The following is a 20,116-nucleotide window of genomic DNA, read 5'->3' as shown; positions in this document are numbered from 1 at the left end:
ACTGATGTTGATGATGATGATCTGTTGCTCTCTATAAACCCATTGCTGCTCACAACAGCAGTTAACCTTTACTTAGTTGAGAACTGAGGATACTACAGTACAGTTTATCTCTATGACTGTATTGCTCTATCTTTATAGTTAGTAAATGATTCTTAATATGTTGTTTTATTTTGTTAATTGCCAAGCAAAGCTTTATTCAATATGTTCTTGTTACTATTGGTAAAAATGTAAACTTTTATAAAGATCCTGACTTTTTAACATCTCTCTAAATAAATAAAGTATAAAGTTCATGTAGATAAAAGATAAAAAGGTTTTAACAATAACTCAGCTATTTTAAGTTAAAACTGGTTACTTATTCATAGTCATTTGATTTTAAGCAGAAGAGCATGTTGTAGATGAGTGTTACTAAATGTCACATGTTGTAGAAAACAGGCACTAACACATCTTGCATTTCATTTTAACAATGCTCTGTAAATTCATAAAATATTTTAGAAGTCGCCAACTGCATACCGTGGGCCTCATATACAGTTGTGGCCAAAAGAAAATACACACTTGCAGTTTTTTGCTAATAATGCAATATTTCTTCTACTAAGTTGTTGAAATTGAAAAAAATATTTTAGAATGCACATATGTATTTCTTTGTTTTGCCGTGGAATAAAACACAAATAACATTTACTTAGTCATAATTTATTCAATAAGCAAATTGTTATATGGGCCAGACACAATTATTGACACCATCTTTAGAGGTTGATTTAAATAGAATTCAAGCAGATCATATTCCCTCACTTTAGAACTGAACTCATTTGTGCTGAGAATCAGGTATCTGCAATATAAAAATCGCTCATTAAACAAGCTTGAATAGAGAAACAGGCTCATTTTCCTGTCCTGTGTCACCAGGGGCGGGCTGGGCCAGGGGGCAGGGGGGCACCGGTCCCCCGGGCCGCTCATGATGACGCGGCCGCATCGCGTGTCATGTGATGCGGCCGCCTGTCAGGGCCGCCTTTCCCATTGGGCACAATGGGCAGGTGCCCGGGGGCCCTGCAGCCCAGGCAGGCCCGTCGGAGGTAGCAAAAAAAACTTCCATTGCGGAGCGTGACAGAGGAGGCCCCCCGCGAAAACGTACTGTGCGTTGCGGGGGGCGGGGCCAAAATGACACGATTGGTCTTGCCCCGTCCCCGCCTGCCCTCCAAAATGGCGTGATTCACAGAGATTCTCAGTGAAATCGTGGATCCGGGAGAAATGCCAGCTCCCCCGGGAGCCCAGGAGACCGACCCGAATTTCGGAAGTCTCCCGGAAAGTTGGCAAGTATGAGATATCCTCAATATCTGCTGTGATGCACCCTTCTTAAATATGCGGGACACACTCTGGGACCTGGATTTCACTGTAAGTGCACGATAGTGTACTATCACAATTTCTTAAATATGCCCCACGGTGAGCAGGGAGATCGAGAGGGAGGGGGAGAAGGAGGGGGAGGGGGACTCAGGAGATGAGCAGGAATGTTTGTAAGTGCTGTGCATAATATAAGGCAATAGGTGTGACCTCAGATGCTGACTGCTGTTTAACACAAGGATGGGGGAGGAGGGCTGCAATTTAGTAAGGAGGATGAAGTTACTTCAGAGTATCTTCCCTTTCTGGCTGCTGCAGAGATCTGCTGGCTGGTTCCTGGTGAGTCACGAGTGGGAGTATATATACACACACACACACCTTCTAGAATATATTTGATACTGGTGATGGAAATTATACAATATCTTTGACAGCAAATATAGTCTACCTGTCTTAATCTGTTAACCCATATATGGTATACTGTAAAAAAAGGTAATACAGTTTACAGTACAATGCTAATCCTTCTGTACAGAAATTGTATGTTCTGTGTTTTAAAACAAGTTAGCCTAAGATGACCCACCCATACTGCTTTATATGCCATTATCATTTTTTCTTGAAACTACAAAGGCTGGCAAATGTTCTGTGAATTCATTACTACAAATAAGCTAATGCAATTGCTGTTCTTTATGTTCTGTGATAAGAAAGTGGTTTGTTAACATAGATAACTGACAGCTTGCAGTGGTTTAAAACCACTTGAAAGCAATCAAACTTAAAATCCTCTTATTACACTGTGTGCACAGAGCATGGAAATAGTTTTTTTCTTTAGTTTTTTTTTATTTTTTGCAAGAAATAGGAGGTGAAATGGAGGTTTAGATCTTGCAACAGTTTTTCTTTCCTTGCAGCAAACGCTCAGCCATTCTAACGATCTTGACATGAAGTGTAGCAGCCATGCTGTGTTCACATATCAGGCAACAGGGGGCAACAACAACAAACAAAGATATTTCAATTAGAAGCTACCTTCTGGGGCCATACCTACACACCTTATCCTTTAGAAAGTATCATCTCGGCAGGAATGTTTAGCTGTGGAATAGTCTATGATATATATATAAGAATTTTTTTTTTATATGTTCTCTCGTATTCTTGTTCACAGTTGCCTCCCCCTCATACCAATCTGCCATCATTTGTATATACAACAATAATAATAAAAATATATATATATATATATACACATATATACATGCACACACCCCTCCTCCCGCTGTCATACGCTCCCCCTCCTCCCGCTGTCATCCGCTCCCCCTCCTCCTCCTCCCGCTGTCATCTGCTCCCCCTCCTCCTCCTCCCGCTGTCATCCGCTCCCCCTCTCCTCCTCCTCCTCCCGCTGTCATCCGCTCCCCCTCTCCTCCTCCTCACGCTGTCATCCGCTCCCCCTCTCCTCCTCCTCACGCTGTCATCCGCTCCCCCTCTCCTCCTCCTCCTCACGCTGTCATCCGTTCCCCCTCTCCTCCTCCCGCTGTCATCCGTTCCCCCTCTCATCCTCCTCCCGCTGTCATCCGATCCTCCTCCTCCCGCTGTCTACCACTCTCCTCCTCCTCCCGCTGTCATCCGCTCCCCCTCTCCTCCGCTCCTTCTCTTAGATGGAGCTGCAGTGTCAGTGAGCAGTAAGAGCAGCTGAAGTATAAGCTAAGGGAGCTGCCTTTTCTTATGAGGAGCGGCCTGATTCTGCGGAGAAGGAGTTCTGTCTATGGACCCTCACTATCAGAGACTGAGGAGACGGCCACTGCAACGGCCAACAATGGCCCGATAAGTGACATCTATTTGCATCAAGACACACATGGGTGTACTCTCCAAATGCCTGACAACTGCAGTCTGACTGTATCTGGTTTATGTACACTAGAAGAAACATGCCTGTACACTCAGCTCATGTACACTAGAAGCAACATGCCCGTGCATTCAGCTCATGTACAAAAACAGACTCAAACCCCTACAATCTATTTTGCACGCTGCGGCAAGATTGATTTTCCTTGCAAATCATTATTCCTCTGTTGAATCACTCTGTAACAGGGGGCAACAACAACAAACAAAGATATTTCAATTAGAAGCTACCTTCTGGGGCCATACCTACACACCTTATCCTTTAGAAAGTATCATCTCGGCAGGAATGTTTAGCTGTGGAATAGTCTATGATATATATATAAGAATTTTTTTTTTATATGTTCTCTCGTATTCTTGTTCACAGTTGCCTCCCCCTCATACCAATCTGCCATCATTTGTATATACAACAATAATAATAAAAATATATATATATATATACACATATATACATGCACACACCCCTCCTCCCGCTGTCATACGCTCCCCCTCCTCCCGCTGTCATCCGCTCCCCCTCCTCCTCCTCCCGCTGTCATCTGCTCCCCCTCCTCCTCCTCCCGCTGTCATCCGCTCCCCCTCTCCTCCTCCTCCTCCCGCTGTCATCCGCTCCCCCTCTCCTCCTCCTCACGCTGTCATCCGCTCCCCCTCTCCTCCTCCTCCTCACGCTGTCATCCGTTCCCCCTCTCCTCCTCCCGCTGTCATCCGTTCCCCCTCTCATCCTCCTCCCGCTGTCATCCGATCCTCCTCCTCCCGCTGTCTACCACTCTCCTCCTCCTCCCGCTGTCATCCGCTCCCCCTCTCCTCCGCTCCTTCTCTTAGATGGAGCTGCAGTGTCAGTGAGCAGTAAGAGCAGCTGAAGTATAAGCTAAGGGAGCTGCCTTTTCTTATGAGGAGCGGCCTGATTCTGCGGAGAAGGAGTTCTGTCTATGGACCCTCACTATCAGAGACTGAGGAGACGGCCACTGCAACGGCCAACAATGGCCCGATAATTGACATCTATTTGCATCAAGACACACATGGGTGTACTCTCCAAATGCCTGACAACTGCAGTCTGACTGTATCTGGTTTATGTACACTAGAAGAAACATGCCTGTACACTCAGCTCATGTACACTAGAAGCAACATGCCCGTGCATTCAGCTCATGTACAAAAACAGACTCAAACCCCTACAATCTATTTTGCACGCTGCGGCAAGATTGATTTTCCTTGCAAATCATTATTCCTCTGTTGAATCACTCTGTATGTCTCTACACTGGCTGCCTGTTTTCTACCGAATCCAATATAAAATACTTTTACTAACCTACAAGGCCATCAACAAAGCTGCACCAACATACATCTCCTCTCTTGTCTCAAAATATCTCTTAATTCGGAAAGTCCATTCTACAGAAGATCAGCGTCTCTCAACCACCCTCATTACATCCTCCCATTCCCGATTACAGGACTTTATTCGGGCTGCACCCAATCTATGGAATTCTCTCCCTCGCACAATAAGACTCTCCTCTGGTCTACAAACTTTCAAGCGTTCTCTGAAAACCCACCTCTTCAAACAAGCCTATAATATTCCTCAACCACCCTCTTAACCTCACTACCTTAGCCTATTACCGCCTGTTACACAATTTCACACAAGACAACTACCCCCTGACCAACATTGTTGTGTGACAGGATCATTTAGCTTTTGGAGTCACTTTTACCTTTGCAGCCTGCTGGGCCAAAATGCAAAATGTAGACTTAACCTCATGTGTCAATTTCCCATTGTCCCAAAGATTGTAAGGTTGCGAGCAGGGCCTTCTCACCTCTTTGTCTGTTTTACCCAGTTTGTTTATTAGTTTATTATGTTTGTCCCAATTGTAAAGCGCTACGGAATATGTTGGCGCTATACACTAGAAGCAACATGCCTGTACACTCAGTTCATGCACACTAGAAGCAACATGCCTGTACACTCAGTTCATGCACACTAGAAGCAACATGCCCGTGCACTCAGCTCATGTACACTAGAAGCACCATGCCCGTGTACTCAGCTCATGTACACTAGAAGCAACATGCCCGTGTATTCAGCTCATGTACACTAGAAGCACCATGCCCGTGTATTCAGCTCATGTACACTAAAAGCAACATGCCCGTGCATTCAGTTCATGTACACTAGAAGCAACATGCCCGTGCACTCAGCTGATGTACACTAGAAGCACCATGCCCGTGCACTCAGCTCATGTACACTAGAAGCAACATGCCCGTGCATTCAGCTCATGTACACTAGAAGCAACATGCCCTTGTATTCAGCTCATGTACACTAGAAGCAACATGCCCGTGTATTCAGCTCATGTACACTTGAAGCAACATGCCCGTGCATTCAGTTCATGTACATTAGAAGCAACATGCCCGTGTATTCAGCTCATGTACACTAGAAGCAACATGCCCTTGTACTCAGCTCATGTAAATTAGAAGCACCATGCCTGTGCACTCAGCTCATGTACACTAGAAGCACCATGCCCGTGCACTCAGCTCATGTACACTAGAAACAACATGCCCGTGTATTCAGCTCATGTACACTAGAAGCAACATGCCCGTGCATTCAGTTCATGTACACTAGAAGCACCATGCCCGTGTATTCAGCTCATGTACACTAGAAGCACCATGCCCGTGCACTCAGCTCATGTACACTAGAAGCACCATGCCCGAGCACTCAGCTCATGTACACTAGAAGCACCATGCCCGTGCACTCAGCTCATGTACACTAGTTGGTTTACACTAGGGGCAGCACCACAGTGCACCCAGTTCACTTACTAGGGCCACTGCACACAGTTCTTTTACAGTACAAGCAGGGGCGGATCTAGACAACTGCTTTACCCGTGGAGATTTTAGGGGGGGGATTTAGGCCTCCCCCCTTTCTGATTTCTAAGGCTGCCGGCGGCTGCATACTATGTGCAGGTCCGCTCGGCAGTAATAGTGTGCTGCCCCGCTGCTCTGATTGTGTTTAAAACACAATCAGAGCAGCCGGACAGCACACTGTCACTGCTGAACGGACCTGCACAGTGTGCAGCTGTCGGCAGCAAGATCGCCCCCCCCCCCTGGATCCGCCACTGAGTACAAGTAACTTGCCAGGGCTCACATTTCATTTACACTATAAACAGCATTCATTTCTTGCCATTGCCGCCAGTTTATTTATACTATTCGCGATATACGAGATTACCTACATGCTAGTGTACTCTGGTTTATGCACACAGCGAGCACTATGCCATTGCTCCCAGTGGTTTATACAAGAAACATAATACACCGCTATGTCCAATTCACTTACAAAAACATGTCACAAAAATGTACTTACTTTAGCATTGTGCCAGTGTAGTTCATTTCTTTACCATACAATTTGGCACTGCTCACTGTTCAACTGTCACGGTTAAATACAGGAATACAGGAATACAGCTAAGAGCCACAAATATGGTGAAAACACTCTGTTTATTTGCAGAAATGTACAAATAGCAGTTAATCATGAGTTTGTAGTAAATACCAGGTGCAAAGCTGATGCAGGAAGCAGGAGGTAATATGAATTTGCAGAAACCACCAGGTACACAGCTAATGCAGGGAAGCAGGAGGTATGGACAGATCCCAAGCAGCAGGTAACCAGAAGCATATCAGAAGGCAGGCACAACAAGTAACAACAGGATGTGACAACAATAACCAGCAATGAATGCTGGGAGAGACAAGTATAAGAAGGACACACCCAGGTGCAAGGAATATTTAGAGAACAGGAAGGTTAACTCCTAAAGCACAAGAAGCAGGCACAATTGCAGCACCTTTGGTGATCAGAGGTACTGCTGCTAACACATAAAATGAAACACAAATAATAAAGTCCAAAACTCCAGGAGACAGATGCTGCCAATACAAAGCAGCAAGCTGTAAGCAGATCGTTACATCATCTACGTTAGTGAAATGCGGTGTGCCATTCATTTATATTAGCAATAATCCAGGGTATCAGTTCACTGGCACAAGCAAAGTGCACAATTCATCACATACACTAGCAGTATGACACTACAACCAATTTAGTTTAACTAGCGATGTGTCATCATGCACAGTTCCCTTATAGTAGCAGTGTGCCACTCTGCCATATTCACTTACACTGACATTGTATCTCTGGGACCAATCCATTACCCACAGGTGCCAGTGTTTCCAACCCATTACTCTTCAACCATATATTGCTACATAATCTGTATAAATTTGTCACTACACATACACCATTGTCTTTCCAAAATTTCTTATGTCATTTCCCCCAAAAATTCACTGATAATTGGCCACAGATAGATCTACTTCTGCATGTCTCGCACATAATTCCTATATTGTCCTTTACTAATTGCACAATACTAAACCACTGCATGCCAGAACATACATACATACATACATACATACTTGCTGCACCCCGCCACTGCCTACCAGAACATACATGCTGCACACCACCACTGACTCCCACAACATACATACATACATGTTGCACACCACCACTGCATCCCACAACAAACATACATGCTGCACACCACCACTGCCTCCCACAACATACATACATGCTGCATCCCACCACTGCCTCCCACAACATACATGCTGCACTCCACCACTGCCACCCACAACATACATACTGCACGCCACCATTTTCTGACAACATAGATATTACACCCACCCCTGCCTGCCAGCTCATACATACATGCTGCAACCCACCACTGCCTGCCAGCTCATACATACATGCTGCACCCCACCCCTGCCTGCCAGCTCATACATACATGCTGCACCCCATCACTGCCTGTCAGAACAAACATACATACATGCCGCACCCCATCTCTGCCTGCCAGAAAATACATACATACACACTGCACCCCACCACTGCCTGCCAGAGCATACACACTGCACCCCACTACTGCCTGCCAGAACATACACACTGCACCCCACCACTGCCTGCCAGAGCATACACACTGCACCCCACTACTGCCTGCCAGAACATACACACTGCACCCCACCACTGCCTGCCAGAACACACATACATGCATGCATGTTGCATCCCATCACTGCCTGCTAGAATATACACACATACATACATACATACATACATACATACATACATACACAGGCCTGGAGAGCCACGGGTTAGCCTGGTGTAGCACATAAGATATGGTTCTGGGCACACAGACTAGAATGTGAGAGAAAAGCTTGTGGGCATATGGGATGGCACATGGCATAAAATTTGTTGGGTATATTTAGTAACATGTAAGGAAAAACTGGTAAGAATGGGGTGCCATGTGAGAGAGACTGGTACATAGGTGACGTGTTAAAAAAAGCTGCTGCAGTTGGCGGTGACATGTGGGGTATGTGGGAGAGAGACATGCACTGGAAATAGAGGGTGCTAGGTTTAGAGAAAATTAGAGGAAAAATTACTTTACTAATGGAGAGGTGGGATAGGCATCCAACAGATGTGGTAGAGGTTAGTACAGGGTTGGACTGGGCCACCGGGGGACCGGGCTATACCCCGGTCGGCCTCGACCCTGACTGCTCTCCTCTCTGTTGTTGGGGGAGCGGTAAAGTAGAAAAAAAAAGAAAACTCACGTGAACGTGGCGCTCACGGAGTCCTCTCTGCTCCGTTTGCACTGAATGTTGGGCGTGACATCATCATGCCCGACATTCAGTGAGGAGCGCCGCAGAGAGGAGTCAGGAAGAAAGCAGAAGAGAAGAGGAAAATAAAGAAGCCGAAAGAAAAGGTAAGTGAAGGAACGGTAGCAAGGGGGGAGCACGGCAGAGAGTGAAAAGGGGAGCACGGCAGAAAGTGAAAAGGGGGCCAAAGCAGCACGGCAGAGTATGAAGGGGGGGCCAGGAGAAAGGGGTGGCAAAAGCAGCACGGAGGGCGCAGCGTGATCACAAGGAGGCACAGCATAGTGATGAAGGAGCACAGTAATGTGTGTGTGATGGCAAAGCGGGCTTGTGACAATGTAATGTGTGTGTGTGTGTGTGTGTGTGTGTGTGGTAGATGGTGGCTAAATAATGGGTGCTATTTTTTTTGTAGGATGAAGGTGGAACAATTTAATTTTATAGTGGGGACTATTTAAGATGGGGTGGTTTGGGGGTTATTAATTGAATGTGGGGCTGAGTTTGAGGAGCATGAGGTCTATTATTTAAATGTGCATATGTATTATTTAATGGCAGTGACTATTGCGGGAAATAGGTATATTTATTATACGTAAATGCGATTTATTTATTGCAGGGGCTTTCTGGAGGGAGGGAAATAGTTTTATTAATTGGGAATACTATTACTTTAATGTTGAGGCTGGAGGAAGGCTTAAGTATAATTGTGGGTCCTATTGATTTAACGCTGGGGCTGGTTGGAATTTTCTAAATGTACCAATTATTTTTTCCAAATAGGGCCCCCAACAATCCTGGATCCAGACAAGCCGCAACTAAAGAAACCAGCAGCCACAGATGGTAAAAGTGAGAAGAACAGGTAGGACAGTCTGTCAAATGTTCTGAGTCTAGTGCAGGCTTGGCTAACCTGTGGCACTCCAGGTGTTGTGAAACTACAAGTCCCAGCATATCATTCCAGCAATAAGCTGCTATATATTGGCAAAGCATGCTAGGGCCTGTAGTTTCACAACAGCTGGAGTGCCACAGGTTAGCCAAGCCTGGTCTAGTGGGACAATCCCGATTTTTGGAGACTGTTCTGCCCAATCTAAAGGGCAGGTCAAGACTGTGTACTCTTTATATACACACTGCATTCTTTATATACTACACTATGGTGCTATCTGTCCTTTGTGGGCTGACCACTCCCCCTCTAGTATCTGGTCTCACCTATATGTTGGCTGGCCACACCCCCTATGGTGGGCCCCTAGCGTTGCAGTTCCCCGGTGGTCCCTTCATGCCTCAGTCTGACACTGGGTTAGTATAATAGAGTAATTTAAACATTCTTGCTTATTAGGGATTAAAAATATGGTAGAAACTAAATGGGCCAAGTGATTCTTGCCATTAAATTTTGTGTTCATGTTTCTGAATTTGATATCATAAATATTTTAACTTTACAAAAAGCTATGAAATTCCTTAAGGTTCCCGTAAGGTTTTTTTTGTCTATGAAATATACATATATATATATATATATATATATATATATATATATACTTGCTGGTTGGAAAGAAATGGAGTAATGGACTAGTGCAAAAACTGGGCCCCTATAATGTTCCATAGATGTCCTAATATAACACTGTTGGGGTCGGAATAATAGAGTTCCTGATTAGTTCATATACATAGAGAGTCAGGCCCTTTGTCAATAACACTTAGCACTAGTCCCTTAGCTGTTTCCATACACAAATATGTTTCTGCTGTAGTAAATACAGATTGTGTCCATATATTACCATATCTACTTGTGGGAGTCCCTGGTGAATGCCAGCGGTGTGCTAGACTCCCTGCCTCCAAGTTCAGTTGCATAAATACCAACAAGTGGCCTCTATCCAGCATCCGATTATGACTCAGCGGAGGAACTCCCAAAGACCCATGTATATAAATATGGAATGTATATAAATATGGAATGTATAAATAATATATTTATGTTGTATTAGTGAGTTAAAAAATTTGTAAAATAGACAGTTCAGATACACCAATAGTTGATTTTCCCACACAAGCAACTATCTATCAATGACATTGATGTAGATTTGGTGGCCAAAAACATCTGTCATGACAATGCCATGCAATTGAAAGTCCACATTCTGAGAAATTAAGAGGACAGAATTTGGCACTGGCATAGTATACATGTTTAGATGGAGATATGATGGCTGGCGATTTACGCTATGTGATAAAGTTAGAAAACCATATTGATTTGTTAATTATTTTTTATATTGAACTGGAGAAAGCAAATATAATGATTGCAGGGATACAAGATCCTTCATTAAGACAAGAGTGGACACAAGACCTCAACTACGGACAGCAGCATTTGTTGACATTTAAAGATGATGAGAGAGTGCAATGTTAAATGGTGCAAGTCAAGTTGGCAAATGTTGAAAAGGACATGCACATAGTTTATGAAACCAAGTACTTCAGCAGCAGGGACTGACACTTATATGTGCTTGATTTGTGTGGGCCCCCACAAAAGCCAACATTTTGGTTGTTGAACTGCAGAATAGATAGGGATGTTAACAAATGAATCATGGGCATTTGGATAACAGCAGTCACTGATCATCTTCCTCAATGGTGACAAATGACAATGTTATCATCACCCTCATCAAAAATGTCTACATCAATGATATTTTCATTTAAAAAAAGAATATACACCAAGTAGGTAATGGTAAGGCAGCATGTGTGACACATTGGAGAGGGTCAGCAGTAATACTTTGGCCAAAAACGACTGTAAATGACAGCTAATGCTATAAATAGTAATATAGGAGCAAAACAGCTCAAAAGCACATAATTTTACATATTTTTCACAATATTTAATTAAATCCAGATCCAAAACCAAAACATTTCATGATTTTGGGGCAAAACCTGTAACAAAACACAACACTAAGATATTTTAGAACCAAAACAAAAAACAAAAACAAAATACGGGGGTTAGCGCATATCTCTACTTCTAATAGACAGCTCTGATGTCCCCATACTATGTCCCCTCCAGGACATAAACAAAGCTAAACTGGGCAGTGTCTTAAAAAAAAAAACCACTATGGGCAGGGCCAGCGTCACCATTAAGCAGCTGCCTAGAGCTTGGCACCAGACACATCCAATACTTCTGGTGCTGGTCTGGAGATCTGGCTGAGATTTTACTGGCCCAATCTAGTTTGACTACAAATCGTGGCATTCACAAGTGGCTTGTTAAATTGTGACCCAAATCATTTCACAACACCACATCCACAAGAAGCTCCTTCCTGAACCCCACTTCCACATGGTCCCTACCATGTTCTCAATCCAGCCAAATTTCCACAAAAGGTATGTTCTTTAAGTTCCCACCAATAGTTGAGATGCGCATTATTCGTTTAGGGAGTAGACAAGTCAGGGCGTACCAAGGTGACAGATGCAAAAAAGTTCCTCAACCCTTGGCACTTTTGCCTTCCCACCCATACAGCCTGGAAATGGGTATGAATATTGGCCGGATTAACCCTCCCTATACCCGCAATGTTCTCAAATTGATATCCTACTCCCTCCACCTCTGGTGCATCAGGATAGTAGTCTGTCTCAGCAACGAACTCAAACACATGCTCACAACAATCCACCCTTGGTGGCCCAGCCTAGGACCTTGAGCCTGTCTGCAACTGCTAGTCCCGCTGATTGTGACCCAAACAACCACAGCAAAAGAAATTCCTCAGCTGCTGTAATTCAACGGGTTGATATCGGATTGCCTCACTTGGTCGTTGTGGTTGTCCAACCCGGCCAAATGAACAGCTTGCTCAGGGGTGATGGGTTTTGTATCCATCGCCCATTCCCTTACACCTGGAGACAATTTTGAGTACAGTTGCTCCAATATGAATATACATATCCTGCATCTATTCCATTGAGGAAATCCGTTTTCCTTCTTGCCATTGGGTACATGCTAGCCACAAATGGCTATTAAATTCCTTAAGAGAGCTATCTCCCTTTTTGTTAAGTGTGCGGAGCTTCAGCCTATAGGTCTCTGGCTTAACCTTGTATTGTGTCAATAGTACGCACCTCCTCATATTGCTGGCATGCCACAGATATCAGCATCTGGAATGCTTCTAGGGTTCATTTTAATTTGCGGTCATTAAAAATTGTGTGAAAATTTAAAAGGACAGATATTCAATTTTGGAAGAGACTGTTATATGGACAAATTTTATCAACCCTAAAATGGGTCATCGTCAGCTGAACCTAAATTCTGCCCTTCTCCAGCACCAAAAGGTAACATGGATGAAGTATTTAAAGTACTGCTCGAAAATACCAGGGGACTGAAGTTAGTCATTGACAAGGCCTGGAGGAACCAGCGGTTGGATATTGAGGAGTTCTGGGGGCAACAGCAGTTAGCCGTTGAGGAGGCTCAGAGGTAACAGCACCAAGCCCACAAAGCACTAAAGGAGGTGGGGCAGTCTTTCGCAGCCTTATCTGGCAATGCTTTCCCAAATGTCAGTACTAGTTCCAGCTCTTTACTAGCTAGTCATTTTCTTCAAAACATGACCAAGGGAGATGATGTGGAAAAACATTTAATACATTTTGAGAGAATCGCTGAAAGGAAAACTTGACCTACAGTTCAGTGGGCAGGCCTATAGGCTCCCTTCCTATCTGGTTAGTCGCAAAAGGCATACTTTGAATTAAGCCTTGCTGATGCCAAGGACTATGTTATACTGAAGGTGTCTGCCCGGGAGCAATGAGCACATCACTGGGGATACCATGTGGATAAATCTCCCCGCTCTCCGATGCATGACCTAACCCACCTCACTAAGAAGTGACTACAGCCTGAGACTTTGATAGACCCACAAATTGTGGAAAGAATTGTAATGAATCCATATCTACTAGCCCTGCCTGTTGTACAGCGCAAGTGGGTAAGCCATGAGTAAGCCACAGGGACCCCAAAACAGCAGACCACTTTCTGGATATGGTGGACAAGTATCTGGCAGTCCAGGAACTGTTGAGTACACCACACCGGCCCCTAGTTGCACTACTGCAATCTCCAGTGACTCCTGGTAAGACTGTTCCAGGGGAAAATGGTTCTGGACAGTGGAATGAACTAAAACACCCATAGCCTGTAAGCTCAGAGCCTGGAGTTTGGCCAGTTATGCCAAGAAGGTTCCTGCCTTGTATAAAACTTGACAAAAATGTGATTAGATGTTTCATATGTGGTGTCTTAGGCCATATTGCTGCTAATTGTCCACTTACCTCTGAACCTATGAATGTGATATAACATATATACATTGCAGAGTATCGTTCTTAGCCCAGCTAGTCTGCACTGCAGATCAATAGTCTGAGCCAGACAAACAAATGTGTGAAATTATTATAGAAGGCAAAGGGTAAAGGCTCTGCTAGATTCTGGTAGTATGTTTACTCTTGTAAGAGCCAATTTGGTGAGCCCCTTAAAGTGTCAAGGGGAAACTCTGAGACAGTGTGATGCTCTGGGCAATGTTCTGCTGGGAAACCTTGGATCCTGACTTTCTTTCCAGGACCCAAGATGGCTCAGTGATTAGCACTTGTGCCTCACAGCATTAGGGTCATGAGTTTGATTCCCGAACAGGGCCTTATCTGTGTGGAGTTTGTATGTTATCTCTGTGTTTACGTTGGTTTCCTCCGGGTGCTCCGGTTTCCTGCCACACTCCAAAAACATACTAGTAGGTTAATTGGCTACTTCAAAATTAAAATAGCAACAGTTGTAAATTGTGACATTCATAAAAGTAGACATCTTGAAATAGTGACATACCGGAATTGAGACAAACACACATCCCAACAATGAGACTGACGTTACTTGTAAGGGCTGATACTATTAAAGGGGCAATGCGAGGACCTGTTGGCTGTATAATGTTTTATAGGAAGGGGTGTACATTATAAGTCTCCTCTTGGCTAACAATGAATGCGGGCCATCTTCATCTATCATCATAAACATTTATTTATGTAGCGACAGCAAATTCTGTAGCACTTTACAATTGGGTATTTACTTGTCTAAATATCTACTGATGCCTCTGTCCATCTAATGACATCTGATTGTTACTGAATTTTCATTCTCCATGATGTAACGTTCCAAATTTACTGTGTGCGCAGTGTTTCAACATTATATCTTGCACCTTACACTAAATTGTTTGTTGTTTAATTTAATGGGCTAATGGGCTTGCTTCAGTTGGTGACATACAGATGACATTTTTTGCAGCCGCTGCAATATTCTACATGCAGTCACTGAATGTCGAAAATGACCAGAAAAAACCCTCACAGGCAAACACCCTTTTCCCCCCATTTAACATAGATGTCACCAAATGACCCTTAACAACTTGACAAGTATTGAAATATAAAAACACAAAAAAGTTTAGAATATATAGCGTTTTTTTGGGGTGTGCAGCTGCATTGACATTTACACGCAAACACCATTTTTAAAATATAGATGTCACTGAATTATCCTTTACAAATTGACAATCCTTATTCACATTTTGATAAAATTGTAAATGCCCATCTACCTCAGTAACAATTCATTTCTGTAGCATGGGCACATAACTCTCTTTGTTTCATCTGTGTACAGGATATAGATAATGCTGGTAGAATCTAACTGAAAGATACACTAATTAAAACACCTATGAATAAATGTGTGGGATTAAGACAGTCACAGCCATCAAAGTACTAAACAGAAATTAAACATGTGATCAAAATGTGCATTATGAACCTCATGTTTATCTCTGTTACATTTTTTTTGCTATTCGAGTCGAATACACAAATGTTTGTTACTGCAATTAGTATATATCTATGGTTTAAAGTGCATTATTATCCTGTATTATGTAGATAGTCACTGTGGTGATGCACCCTTTCTTATATTTGACAAATTTGGGTGTACAGACTGAATACACTTTTTATTTTACTTTTTCTTTTTAGCACTTTGAGGGCTGTCACTACCTTCACTTTGGCCATACACTCCACCCATTTATTTATAGGTGTTTTTAATTAGCGCAGCTCTCAGCTAGCTCCTACCAGCATAATCTAAAACATGCATGCAGGTATGTACCCATGTATTAGAAGTGAATTGTCAGTGTAGGGACCCAAATTTATCAAACTGTTTATCTCAGATATTATATTGGAGATTGATATAGAATTTAATATGCAATTATTTGTTATTATGATTAATATTTCATTAGGGTACCAAGTGTGCACCTGCTTTCTTCCTATATTATGTATAGTTAATCACAGTGGTGATACAGCTTTTCTTAGATTTGACAAATTTGGGTGTGTGGACTAAATATACATATGTAGGGTTTTGCTAGGTTACAAATGCACAATCATTATGGAATAAGTACATGGTATACAGGATAGAATAGTGTTAGATTTGAAAAACAACAGGAAAAGTAGTAAAACATCTTTGTTAACAGCTCTAACATCTTGCACAACCCCATATATATATATACTTGCCTGTAATTTGCTACTGGTTTGTGAGGAGTCAAGCATATTTCAAACATACAGTGATAATCTGTCCTCCCTCATTTAAATGTTGTGACCTCTAAGAAGGTGGTAGAAAATATATATCTGTATTTTAGATGAACTTTGTACAGATGGAACAGATTGGTCTACAAACACGACCAGTAACTCATGTTCACTGCCAAAAGTACATCTAAATACATTCCAACCATGGAACAATAAACATTGCAGCCTAAAGTAAAATCTCTTCCCCAGGGATCAACAGGAGAAGTAAAAAAAAAAGCATGACTATCAGTGCAGGCCCAGTGGTCACAGAGAGAGGTTGATAGGATATTTAATAGGCTGATTACAAAAAATAATGTAGTGATCGTTTCGGGGGAAAGTGGAACTGAAAAGTAAAAAATATATTTTGATAAGTCTTATTAGCCTTAGTTGTTGTGTCTATCAGATATTTTACTGCATTCTCTACTATAATACAAGAGTAGGATCCAATTGGTCTAAGAGAGTGTTGGCTAACCTGTGACACTCCAGGTGTTGTTAAACTACAAGTCCCAGCATGCCAGTCCAGCAATAAGCTGCTATATATTGACAAAGCATGCTGGGACTTGTAGTTTAACAACACCTGGAGTGTCACAGGTTAGCCAACACTAGTCTAAAAGGAGCAACAGTGTGATAGTTATGTCATTGGGCAAGGGAAGAAGTCATTGAGGATGAAAATGTAGTGATACAGGGAAGGTAAGTTCAGCTGTTGGTCTGTTTGGACATTGTGTTTTCTAATGAACTGTCTGTCCACTGTAGTTGCAGGTATTTGTCACTCAGAGGCTAAAGTCCTGTGTCATTCCCCTTACCTCTCCTTCTACCCAATCACCTATACTCCCTTCTTCCTCTCTTCCCTCCTGAAACTTTTTGTAATTGTAACAGATTGGACACAGATTTCTCTCCACTTTTTCTTTATTTCAGGTTTCGTGCATATCCCAATGTGTAGTAGCTGCATTCCTGTCATTCCCTTTCAAATCTTTTATTTAGTTCAGTAAATGGTGTGGATCCCTAGGCAGTCTTTCCTGCTATTGACAGTTCCCTACCTAAGGAGACTGCTTGAAATTAAGTATATATCCCTTATTCCCCAGATTCTAGCTGTAGACATAAAGGGGCATAATACTTCCTTGTTTTCCTGTTTCCTTATTTCCCTTTTGTATATATGAAGATGAAGCTGTGTTTATGTTCGTCCTTAACTACTAAGGGGAAGCTTTATTTAAGTTACTGATTTGAAGCTAATTCAAAGCTGTATTTCTAGTTGCTGAGTATAAGGAAATAAACTAATGCTTCTGAGCCTTCATATAAGCCAAACAATGATTAGTGATACTTACTAATTCTAAAAGTGGGCCAAAGGTGGTCTGTCATTAACTGCATACAATTGGTTTTGGATGCTTGGTAGTAGACTTGTGCCAAAGCATTGCCTTTAGCAGCTACTTCAGCAGTCTTGATACAGCTTCTACTTTGCCCTTAATAACTGGTTAATATTATCCCAGTTTGGTTTACAAGGTATGATGGTTTCTTATACTAAAATTATAGTGGTACTCATTAATATCAGGGAGGTGCTTTAATATCAGTTCTTAATTTGGTAGTGGATTGACATGCTCAATTTGTGGACCCATTTGTTCACTGAGTGACTCTCTAAGTGGGGCATTCCGTTCTCTATATCAGTGTTTCTCAAACCCGTTCCTCAGAACCCCTAACAGTACGTGGTTTCCATATCTCCTTGCTGGAGCACAGATGTATTCGTTACTGACTGACACATTTTGAAAGATCAAAAGGTGATACTAATTATTTCACTGTTAGCGGTCCTGAGGACCAGGCTTAAGACACACTGCTCTATATAATTTGTGACCCATATCTTTAAGAGACTAAAACAAAAAGCATTCTCTGAATGAGAGGGTCCCAATACTCCAGTGTTTCTCAGAAGTGTTTCCTCTCATTTGCATATCATGCCACTGGCTCTATGAATAGAGCAGGAATGGTGATGGTTATATTTTAGCTTTAAACACATCTAAATTCATATAACATTCCCCGACCAAGGACCCCAACATTTTTAGCTCAAAGCTACCTCCTGCATTACCCAAGTTAAAGTTAAAATAATTGGACAAATGTGATAATCAATAGTTTCTACGAACTTCAAACCGTTACGATGTGATTAAGTGATTATTATCGTAGCAACATTTAAATATGTTTAACGTATTTTCTATCTTTTTAATATAAAGTGGTGAAGAGGCGTATTAATGTTTCCAACATTTAAATTGCATGGAAATTGGTATCATTCTGTTTGCAATTGCATGAGAACATTTCTGGTGTTATTTATGTAGCGTTTGCACATCGCGGACGCTAGTTATAAATAGTTATAAATAATATCACTTTTCATACACCAAATAGCAAGTCCAGAGATGTCATAAAAGAACTAGTTTATACAGGTCTAGAGGCGGGAGCCTGACAAAGGACACCTAGCTATCTCAAGTATCAATGACCAGAGGAATCAACCAATAGCAGGTCGAGTTCTTGGGAGGTCATGACCCACTAACCTATGAATGTGGACCTTAATACTGTAACTGTGTATCCTTGTGATGTCACTGGTTTTTGCAACTGTACAGTGTATAAATTGTTCACCTTTAGCTTTGGAAACCAGAGCGTTCTAATTGAAGTTTGTGATAATGCTAGCAGTGCAAGCGTATGCATACCAAACTTTACCTTGTATTACTTTGGGAATAAAACCTAAATAATTTAACGAGCCAAATATGAATCTAAGATTTTAATAAGAGAGTTAAATGTTTAATCCCACAAGAACAATGTTTTGTATTTGAAGAGACACTTATTCTTTGATAGAAATAAATAATACAAACTTGTCTCATTCCCAAGTGGAAACATCTCTCCCAGAGATTTTGACCTAGCACAACACTGGTGGGACAAGGATCAACATAAGTGTAATTTAAGGAAAATTCTATCCATTACCTAATACTACTTTTAGTTTGGAATGACCCTGAACAGTCAAAAGAGTTTCAAGCTTTTAGGATCTTTGGCCTGGACAATAAATAAAAAGGATATCTGCACATCTGTGACACCAGGAATCTGCTTAAGCCAGGTGACATAAGTCAGACCTCTGAAGCATACATCGAAATACATTAACCCCTTGTTTGTTTACACCCAGTGGTTTCATGTAAACCATGTTATCTAAAGCAACTTCAAAGTTTGGGATTGCTCATGACTACATTAATATATTAATTTCCTAATTATCATGATTTAGACTAGACGGAGTATAAAAAAGCTTAAATTGTACCTTTGGGTGGATTTTTGTTTTTAAAAGAACCTGGTTTTGGGGATTATTTTGACAAGTATGAAATGATTCAGTTTAGTAAGAAAAACAATAGGTATATCCTTATCATTTTGAAAAAAGTCATCTTTACTATTCAACTAATTTGCATAACATATGTTAGATCTAATACCTGATCCAAGTTTGCCTGTGGTGTCAAATATATCTGGAAGCTCTTCAATCAGCTGGAGAGAATAGACACAAACCAAGTTCTGTATACAAGGAATATTCTCTGTTTATTGATATCAAAATACAAGTCTTTATAGCCTACTGATATACAAATCCTACGTCATAAGCATACAATAGTCTATGGGATATGCTGCTGATTAACTATCTCGCATATTCTTGAGATGTTTGTTTCTCCCCCTTTTCAGGATAGATGTGTCAATTGTTCTTATCCCCAAGGGAGGCTGGAGGTTTATCTCCTGTCTACCATATCCAACGTCATGGGCACAGCTCCCACACTACGAGCTGAAAATGAAACTACCCATTGTTCACAAATCTTGCTAC

This window comes from Mixophyes fleayi, chromosome 3, assembly GCF_038048845.1.
Source record: "Mixophyes fleayi isolate aMixFle1 chromosome 3, aMixFle1.hap1, whole genome shotgun sequence".
In the NCBI taxonomy this organism is placed as follows: domain Eukaryota; kingdom Metazoa; phylum Chordata; class Amphibia; order Anura; family Limnodynastidae; genus Mixophyes; species Mixophyes fleayi.
Note: the sequence above shows the minus strand (reverse complement) of the source record.